We start from the raw sequence: 10,266 nt of genomic DNA, 5'->3' as shown, positions 1-10,266 counted from the left end.
ATAGCCGCTAATACATTTACCGGCAATTAGACATTAGCCGTCTTATGCTTCGCCGCTAAAAAGTTTTAGTGGTAATTATAACATTTGCCGGTAAAGACTTTTTAATGGCCACAAAAAGTATATAATTAGTGGCCATTTTCTTGGCAATTTATATGGCCACGAAAAATAATTCCAAAATTGCAATGTTATTCATTTTTAGCGGTCATTACTATTTTCGCCAAAACCCATTTTATCGGCAATTTATATGGCTACTAAAAGTAATTCTAAAATTGTAATGTTATTTACTTTTAGTTACCATTACTATTGCCGCTAAAATCTTAAGACTTGTTTTAGTTATATTATACTCGTTTGCTTAGAAATAACAAACTACTTTTTTTTCTAGAATCTCAATTATTTATGCCAACAATTATTATTACTATGCATAATATAAATATACTGAAATTAATTACTACAAAATGGATATTTTATTAAACTCAAAATATTAATACACAAATTTCTCTTGAAAAGTAATAAATCATGTTACAAATCTAAATAATAAAAAATGCTACAAGTCTATAACTATGTTACATTAAGTTAGGCTATAAACCAATCCCAATGATAGGTTAAATATTAGTAAAAATCACGGGGTGAAAATAGATTTTAAAAGCAATCACAGGCTCAAGTTAGTGAAAATCGATTCACTATATACAAGTCAGCTAAATATTTACATCTGGAATAGGGAGATATAATGAGAATGTGAGGGGTGATGTCCAAGCCTTGTTTGTTGATGCGGTTGAGCATCTCATTCTCCAATGCACGAACTTGATCCAAGATGTAAAAAACCTGATTATAGAATCAAGAACAGTTTATGCCAATTAACATTATTGAGGAATAAAATGTTAACATGAAAATAGAATTACAAATTTTATCATGTGATCTAGAGTTCTCAACTAACCTGGCCACCAGTATTAGGGTATCCCAAGACATTGTCTTGAGCAAAGTAACCACGGGGAGAAAGGATCACCACATTGAAGACCATATGGATCCTTCCAAAGAATGTCTTCAGAGGTAGTTACAGATCATTGTCCCACCTAAGTGATCATCATGTCAGCAAAGGGAATCAAACTCGCGTCTTTTAAGATACAAGGTCATTTCATTGCTTTACCAACGGTGCCAATCATCTTTTGTTGTTAAAAAATTTGTGAATTTATTGTCAGAAATGCACAGAGCATACCTTTCCATTGTAAATATGAAGCCTTAGGAACTCCAGCAATGGCTGCATGCTCTCCTTGCCATGGAAAAGCTTAGCGGAAAGGTGGCCATTAAAAAACTCAACGCCATTCCCAATTGACTTGTTAAGTGTTGGGCGGAAAAAGGATGTGTTAAAAGGCTCAAAGTCCAACTCGAGCACAAAGTTGCCATCGGAACTACATCAACAAAAACCAAAAATATAAAATTGGTCTTTTTTAGAAACTCTTATAATTTGTAACAATAATTTTACTATGCTTGAATAATTTGATTTTTTAAAAAGTGATTAGTATTAATTTTCATAACTCAATTTTCAATTCTTTTAATAATCATCAAAATTTTTTATTATTATTTTCCCATCAATGGACTTTTCTTAAATTTCCATAATCGATCGGTAGTATCAATCTTGAAAACTCTATCAGCTTTGATGACTGAAATTATTCATTCATAAAAGCATCTAATTGAATTATTGCCAAGTGTCTCTAGCAAGTAGCAAAATGATAGACACAGAGAACATTTAGGTACTCTTCACTTTTAATATTATTCCAATACAATATATTCTACGTACTATACAAAGGGAACTTTTTCTTGCTTTTCCTACTGAATTGATTAATAAGATAAGTGCCTTGTTCTAACAATTCTTTTAAGTTCTTAGGATGTTCAACTTAAAATAATAATAAAAAGAAGTCAAATTGTTGTAGACATAGCTTAGAGATAAGGTAAGACTTAAGAGTCTTACATTTCTCTTTCATTCTATATAGAAAGAAAAAAAGCAGTGAGATACTCTGCATAATAATAATAATAATAATAATAATAATAATAATAATAATAATAATATTAATATTATTATTGTTATTATTATTATTATTATTATTATTATTATTATTCATAAATAGGAAAAAACTCGGTTAACACTTTAACAGATTAAGCACAGCTAGTAATCACAGTAAATTAATTTCGTGCAACTGTTCTGCAATACATACATTGCTAAGGTATGTCTTTGTGATATCTGGTTCATTTAACTAACAGTAAAACAAATTGATGGACATAGCATCCAAGTCAAGCTAACACAAAGAAAAACATACGTATACATTGATTTATAAATCTAGGAGAAGCAATAAATACCTCTGGCTTTGTCCCTGCAATTTTATCTGGAAAGCTTAAACATTGCTGAAGGGAATTGCTGCTTAAGTTTGCTAATGGCATTATGTAGCTTTTCATAATGTAGCTATATTAAACCTACATATCCTGCAATTCATTAGAAAAGCTATATTAAACCGGATTGGAGGATTCAGAATCTGAGGTCTATAATACCATATTGAAGTTTTAGAAATGAACGTAAAAATAGAAGAGGTTCTAATTGAAGAATGAAAAAGAAAGAAAACTTGCAGTGAATGTAAAATGAAATGATTCTGCAGAATATAATTGGCCTTAGTAGAATTTACAAAGAAAAAGGTAAATAAGCTAGTTCACAAAGAAAAAGGTAAAGGTCAAAGCGATAGAAGGTTGAGATTTGGGACATGGAACATAGGCACTCTAACAGAAAAGTCCATGGAGGTGGTGGACACCATGACAAGGAGAAAGATTAACATTATGTGCCTACAAGAAACGAAATGGGTTGGCGCAAAGGCTAGGGAGTTGGATACTTCTGGTTTCAAACTTTGTTATACAGGAAAGGTGAAGAATAGGAATGGGGTTGGAATAATTGTGGATAAGCAGTGGAAGAAGGACGTAGTGGATGTCAAGAGGGTGGGAGATCGGATCATCTCTATCAAACTTGTGGTGGAGGGAGGTGCTTTCCATGTGATTAGCGCCTATGCACCGCAAGTGGGTTCGGACGAACAACACAAGATAAGGTTTTGGGAGGATCTAGAGAGTTTGGTTCAAGGCATACCTTTGGGAGATAAGATTTTCTTAGGAGGAGATTTAAATGGCCATGTTGGGAGAGAAGTGACTGGATATGGGAGTATTCACGGAGGCCATGGTTTCGGGGTGATCAATGCCGAGGGTAAAACTATTTTGGACTTTTCCTCAACTTTTGATCTTCTCATCGCAAATACATGTTTTAAAAAGAGAGACGAACATCTTATAACCTATAAGAGTGGCATGACAAGCTCTCAAATTGACTTCTTCTTGTTGAGGAGAGTCGACCGGAAATTTTGCATTAACTGTAAAATTATCCCGGGAGAGAGTTTGACAACACAACATAGGGTGCTCGTCATGGATTTTCGCGTTGAGAAAAAGTTGAGGAAAAGATATCATACGAATAACCCAAGGACAAGGTGGTGGCGGATGAAAGGTGAGAAACAAAGAAGCTTCCTAAGACGGGTAGGAGAAGAGGCAAAGTGGGATGGGAATGAAAGCGCAGAAGAGATGTGGAGGGAGATGGCAGAAGTTATTAGAAGAATAGCAAAAGAAATTTTTGGTGAATTTAAAGGAATAGGACCAAGAGACAAGGAGTCCTGGTGGTGGAATGCGAGTATACAAGAAAAGATAAAGATAAAAAGGGAATGCTTTAAAGAGTGGTCTTTATGCCGCAATGCAGATAACTGGGAAAAATATAAGGCGGCTAAGAAAGAGACAAAAGTGGCTGTAAGTGAAGCAAGAACAAGAGCATATGAGGGTCTCTACCAGTCTTTGGGCACGAAAGAAGGAGAAAAAGGTATATATAGAATCGCAATGAGCCGGGAAAGAAGAACGAGAGATTTGGATCAGGTTAAGTGCATAAAGGATAAGGATGGAGATGTGTTGGCTCAAGAGGAGAAGATTAATGAAAGGTGGAAGAGCTACTTCTACGAGTTATTTAATGAGGGACAGAAGACTCTTCCGAGCCTTGGTCGATTATGCACAAGGGAAGAAGATCAAAACTTTGACTACTATCGAAGGATTCGAGACTTCGAGGTAAAAGAGGCTCTAAAGCAGATGAAAAATGGCAGGGCAGTAGAACCTGATAATATCCCGATTGAGGTTTGGAAGGGTCTTGGAGAAAAAGGCATCAACTGGTTAACCAAGCTTTTTAATGAGATTTTAAGGTCAAAGAAGATGCTTGATGAGTGGAGAAAGAGCACCTTGGTACCTATCTACAAGAATAAGGGGGATATACAAAGTTGCGGAAATTATAGAAGGATTAAGCTTATGAGTCATACTATGAAGTTATGGGAAAGGGTGATAGAACGGAGGTTGAGAAAAGAGACACAAGTAACAGAGAACCAATTTGGATTTATGCCAGGCAGATCTACAACTGAAGCGATATACCTATTAAGAAGGATGATGGAGAGGTATCGTAGTAATAAAAGGGATCTACATATGGTGTTTATTGATTTGGAAAAAGCGTATGATAGGGTACCAAGGGAGGTCTTATGGAAGGTTTTAGAAAAGAGGAGAGTAAGGATCGTATATATTCGGGCAATTAAAGACATGTATGATGGGGCCACAACTAGTGTGAAGACTCAAGGTGGTGTGACAGAGGAATTCCCTATTGGTATAGGATTACACCAGGGATCATCCTTAAGTCCATACCTTTTCACATTAGTCTTGGAAGTACTCACAGAGCACATCCAAGAGCCTGTGCCATGGTGCATACTTTTTGCCGATGATATCGTCCTTATGGGAGAGTCAAGGGAAGACCTAAACAAGAAGTTGGAGTTATGGAGAGAAGCTCTAGAAGTGTATGGTCTACGCATAAGCCGTAGCAAGATGGAATATATGGAATGTAAGTTCAGTTTGAGAAGGGAAAACCCCAATATAGAGGTGAAGATTGGAGAAAACATCCTACGAGAAGTTAAAAGTTTTAAGTATCTTGGGTGCATCATACAGGATAATGGAGAGATTGAACAGGATGTAAATCATAGGATCCAAGCAGGTTGGTCAAAATGACGGAGTGCATCTGGTTTTATATGCGACAAAAAAGTGCCTTTAAAACTTAAAGGTAAATTCTATCGCACAGCTATAAGACCGGCTATGCTGTATGGTACGGAGTGTTGGGCGGCTAAAGGGGAGCACGAACATAAGCTGAGTGTGGCAGAGATGAAGATGTTGAGATAGATGAGTGGTCATACGCGATTGGATAAAATACGGAATGAAGATATAAGGGAGAGAATTGGAGTAGCACCCATTGTGGAAAAGATGGTTGAATCGCGTCTCAGGTGGTTTGGACATGTGAGAAGAAGACCGATAGAACATCCAGTCAGGAGGGTGGATGAGATGGAAGATGGACAAAGGGCGAAAGGTAGAGGAAGACCTAAGAAGACCATCTATGAGGTGGTCAAACGAGATCTACATGTAAACGGTCTCTCTGTAGACATGATACATGATAAAGCACAATGGCGTCGTTTGATTCATGTAGCCGACCCCACTTAGTGGGACAAGGCTTTGTTGTTGTTGTTATTGTTAGTAGAATTTACATGTGTGCTATTTATATACTGCACATTAGAGAAATAAAAGGCCAAAAGTTAAAAACTAATACAAGAACCTAGAGTCAACTATTCAAGAATACAATAAAAAAAGTGATATAAAACTAACTCAACAAACTAATGACATTGAAATAGAATTGCTCCTTTTTACACAGATAATTTGATGTATTTAGATAAATTTGTAGATAATAAATTTAAAAGTTAATTCATTCTAGAAGTTTTCCACTATTTCACATACAATAGTACACGTTGTTCCGGATTCCTAATTGATTCTTGAACCTTAGCCAATCCACGCAAGTTGGGAATAATTTGAATGCATGTATCTTAACTCTGTGTAACTAATTAACTATAAGATGATTTGATTGTATGCTTAAATTTTATATATAGTTTTAATGTTTTGTTTAATAGCTTTGGTTTGTGTATCTTAGCTTTTTTTGTCTTGAAATTTTAAATCTCCTATGGTACTGTCTTGGATATATCATAGACATAAAGATTCTTGTTTACACAACATAAGGCTAACCTTGTAATAATAGACGATTTAAAAGAAAATTATAAAACGAGGAAGTCAATAAACAATAACCTTGCAGTGTTTGTTTATGTTCATTAGATCACCTGCAATTTCTTTTCAGTAATGTGTCTTATCTTAGCAAGATACTAACCAGCATCTTGGACTTTCTTCCTTCATAAATCATAAATAATAAAGAATCAATTATGTACAATTACGAGCTACATGATTGCATCCATTCGTATTTTTTTTCAAAGAAAGAAAAACGAGAGATTAGCTTAATATCTTGTTGCCACTTATGATATTAATTATTTTATTAACTCTATTCATATTTATTTGTGAGCTCAACCATTTCGATACATGCCAAAGTATTGAGAATACAAACAAATCATGCAAAAAAGATAGTAAAAAAAAGCAGAAACAAGTTTCTTCACTTATGACATTGTTTTCAAAACAGACAGATTATTATAGAGGGAGAATAATAAGCTGCAAGTGCATTGCAAATCTAATAGTAGTACAAACCTGAAGGGCTCTCCAATGAGAATAAGCCCAAAATGAAACCCAGAAGAATGCGATACTAGGCAAAGTTAAAACCTACAATGTACAATTAAGAATGGTCATCAATTGAAGCCAAGATAGATATTAAAGAGCAAACACAAGTCCATCGAGCACATACATACCATTAGTGTAGAGGAAAATAGAATCAATGAAACTGTAGCATATAAGTATTTTCGGTGGATAATTGTTCTCCTATAAATGAGACAATAGTTCATATGACAATGAAGATTTAAATACATAATTAAATTGGAAGCTACACTAACAGATTCCATATTAAATTATTGTTCCAACACCATCAACTTTTGCTGATTTGTTTTTTTTTTTAAACAGGTGTTAGAGGGAGAATTACCTCAGAGCAATATGTCCTAATCTTCGGCGAACAATTGTGCATTCAGACTGCAATAACATTGTAATTGTCATATATCAGGGAAGGTTTCTAAGCAACTCTTTAAAGGCTCAGACACAGGAATCAAACTCAACATTGCCATACATATCAACCGCATAATAAATATATATCGAACTATCGAAGGCGAATCTACTATTAAGAGTAGTAAACTACTAAACTATTCCAAAACCAAGCAAGTATGCATCAAAACAAGGCTGCGGCACCAACCTTGAAGGGTAAATGACTTCGACGCTAGTGACTTCATTCGATATAGATTTCAAAAATATCTCTGAGGGCTCAACCTGTGACAAAAGCCATAACCCCAACCTGCAACAACTCAATCACATTTGAGCATATTATGCATAGTGTAATCAACACTTCTAAAAGACTATCATTCAAAACCAACAATGTAACAAACTAAGAAGCAAACTATCATTTGGCTATTTTTTTCAAATCCCCTTCCAAACCCAAAACTCAAAGCAAGTTCTTTTGTTTCTCTTTTCTTTCCCATTCGTTGAAGCTGATTTGCTGTGTGAAGAAGAAGCCCCAATCCTAAGAAACCCTCCCACAAACAAAAATTAACGGCAAAAAAAAGAAACAATTTTTGCTTAATTTCTTCACTTATGACATTGTTTTCTCTGTTATATTCACTTATGTTTGATTAAACAGGTTTTAGTCTCAAAATTAACCATGAAATTGAAAATATAGTTCATAATCTTCTACTAATTGAAAATGCAGTTCATAATCTGAATCTATGAATATATTTTCTCCCAAGATAGTTATTTGAGTAATTTAAAGACAATGAAACCAATAGTGATGATATTCTAGAAACCACAGAATTAGAAAATGCAGCATCAACATCTCACTCCTTGCCAACAATTACTACTGCAAATAGACTCTCAAACATTTTAATATTATGAGCAATAATACAAACATAATCTTAATGAAACTCTACAGAAAGCATTTCAAACATTTAAACCAAAATCCAAATATAAACGGAGCAAGCAAGTAGCAACGGCATAGGCAAGCAAGCATGGAGAAGACAGAGCAAACAAAAAATTAGGATCTAAAACACTTAAACACTTAAATTTCAGCTTAATCTACCAGATTCATTAGGATCAAGCAAGCAAACAGAGTAAAAGTAATAACAGAGAGAGAGAATCACATGCTTCTGAATATTCAAACCAAAATCGAAAAAATAAACGGAGAAGACTTACCGGCGGTGATGATCTTGTGCGTCTACATGCAAAGAACGGTGGCGGTGCAAGCGACGGAGGTGTGGTGTTGCGATAAGAGCAGCAATGGTGGCTGAAAGCCCTTGGCGACGTCTGAGATGAACAAACGATGACAGAGATGCAAATCTGAGGCGGATTGGATGGAAACAAAGTCCAAAGAGTAGGATGATGGATGGTGGCTATCGTCAATGGTTACCGTCGTGGTGGTGGTGGTCGGCGATGGCAATGGTTACACGAGTTAACCTAGGCCAGTAGCGAAATCAATCTTTCATTGATGAAGAAAAGAGAGAGCAAGAAAGTGAAGAGAAACAAGGGATGGAGAGGGTTTGGGGAAGCTCGCAGGTGAAGGAGGAAGCGGCGCGTGGTGGAAAGGGAAATTTTCTTTCTTCTCTTTTCGTGATTTCTATTTGACTAACGGATGAGATAAGAAAAAAATGAGAATAAGAGTTTAGCGGCCATAACTACAATTGCCACTATAATAATTTAGAAAAATTAAAATTAAAAGTAAAAAGGAAGATAATTTTCTGGCAATAGTAATAATGGCCACTATAATATATAATAATAATGGCAAATATATAATTGTCGCAAAAATATAATTTAAATTAAGAAATTAGTGGCTATTATGTTATTGCCATTAAAAGTTTGTCGCTAAAACATAATTTTTTTGTAGTGAGAGAAGATCAGGGATCATTTTGTTCCCTATTAGAGTTGTCAGGAACTATTTTGTCCTCCGTTAGAATTAACGGAGTAAAAGACATAAGTGACTAGCGGAGTTAATTGTTATGGACCAATCAAGTAATTAATTTTAGTTGAGAACTAAAGTGTTCAATCTGAAATTTTTGAGAACCAAAATAGATATATACTCTTTTCTTTATCTTTATCTTTTTTATTTTATGTCAATTTTATTATGCTCGAAGATCTTAATTCCGATCCACACTTGAGGACTTCACAATGTCGTTTTGTTCCAAACTGAAAGCATTATTCCAGCCAATGTTCTTTAATTTATACTTAGCTAACTAGCTAGTTGATTAATTCACATAATGTATGTAGTATAATAGTAATAAATTTCTCTTTAGTTAAGTTGGTAACTAGTATCTCAATTTGGTACCTTAATTAATGATTTTAAATTCAAGTTTAAATAATTAAAAATATTTATAATATTTTTAAAATAATGAAACAAAGAAAAGTTATATATTTGTTTCAAATGATATTGGTATATAAACAATACCCAAAAGTAATAAATGATATTCTATATTTTTGAAATCCTTATTATTAGACAAAAATATGTTAAATGCTAATTGAGTTCATTTTGTTAAAAAATAATTTTGAACTTTGAATTCAATAACTTTTTTCATCTATTTATTTATTATTATTATTATTATTATTATTATTATTATTATTATTATTATTATTAGAACCTCTGAAACGCCAAATTGGCAGAGAGTACAACAAATAAAACCAAAAGATATACAAGCACAAGTCACCGTTACAAACAAAAAAATTACAAGCTACTAAATCATACAGGAAAGCTACTAATTTATTATTATTATTATTATTATTATTATTATTATTATTATTATTATTATTATTATTATTATTTTAAGGTTTAATACCACACATGTAGATTGCATATGCTATATTATTAAAAGTTGTGTGAACGCTAAAGAACTTGTTAAAAATATAAAAAGAAATATGGGAACTGAAAAGAAGGCAGCTGCATTGTAAGAAACACAGAGGCTCCGCAATGCAGGTTTCGTCAGGAAGATCAGATTCAATTATGGTTCTGAAAATTAGACTGGACTGACCAGTCGAATCGGTTCAACCAGAAACCGACAGTAATAGCAGTCTGGTCCAACTGCTAGAAAAAAACCTCTTAAAAATTATTGAACCGACAGGAAATCGGTCGGTTGGACCGGACTGATAACCGGCCGGTTGATAGAAAAT

General features: G+C 34.1%; 1 long non-coding RNA gene across 1 annotated transcript; it reads right to left on the bottom strand.

The window, feature by feature from the left end:
• Positions 1-447: 447 nt before the first annotated feature.
• LOC112767346 (uncharacterized) lies at positions 448-8,735 on the bottom strand. The gene is made up of 7 exons (XR_003815063.2): positions 7,316-8,735; positions 7,052-7,098; positions 6,667-6,738; positions 2,353-2,475; positions 1,214-1,406; positions 935-1,070; positions 448-822 (listed from the first exon to the last, which is right to left on the bottom strand). It is a non-coding gene; the product is annotated as an uncharacterized lncRNA (long non-coding RNA).
• Between the last annotated feature and the right edge of the window lie 1,531 nt (positions 8,736-10,266).

This window comes from Arachis hypogaea, chromosome 17 (assembly GCF_003086295.3).
Source record: "Arachis hypogaea cultivar Tifrunner chromosome 17, arahy.Tifrunner.gnm2.J5K5, whole genome shotgun sequence".
NCBI classification, from domain to species: domain Eukaryota; kingdom Viridiplantae; phylum Streptophyta; class Magnoliopsida; order Fabales; family Fabaceae; genus Arachis; species Arachis hypogaea.
Note: the sequence above shows the minus strand (reverse complement) of the source record. Positions and strands in the feature narration are given on the sequence as shown.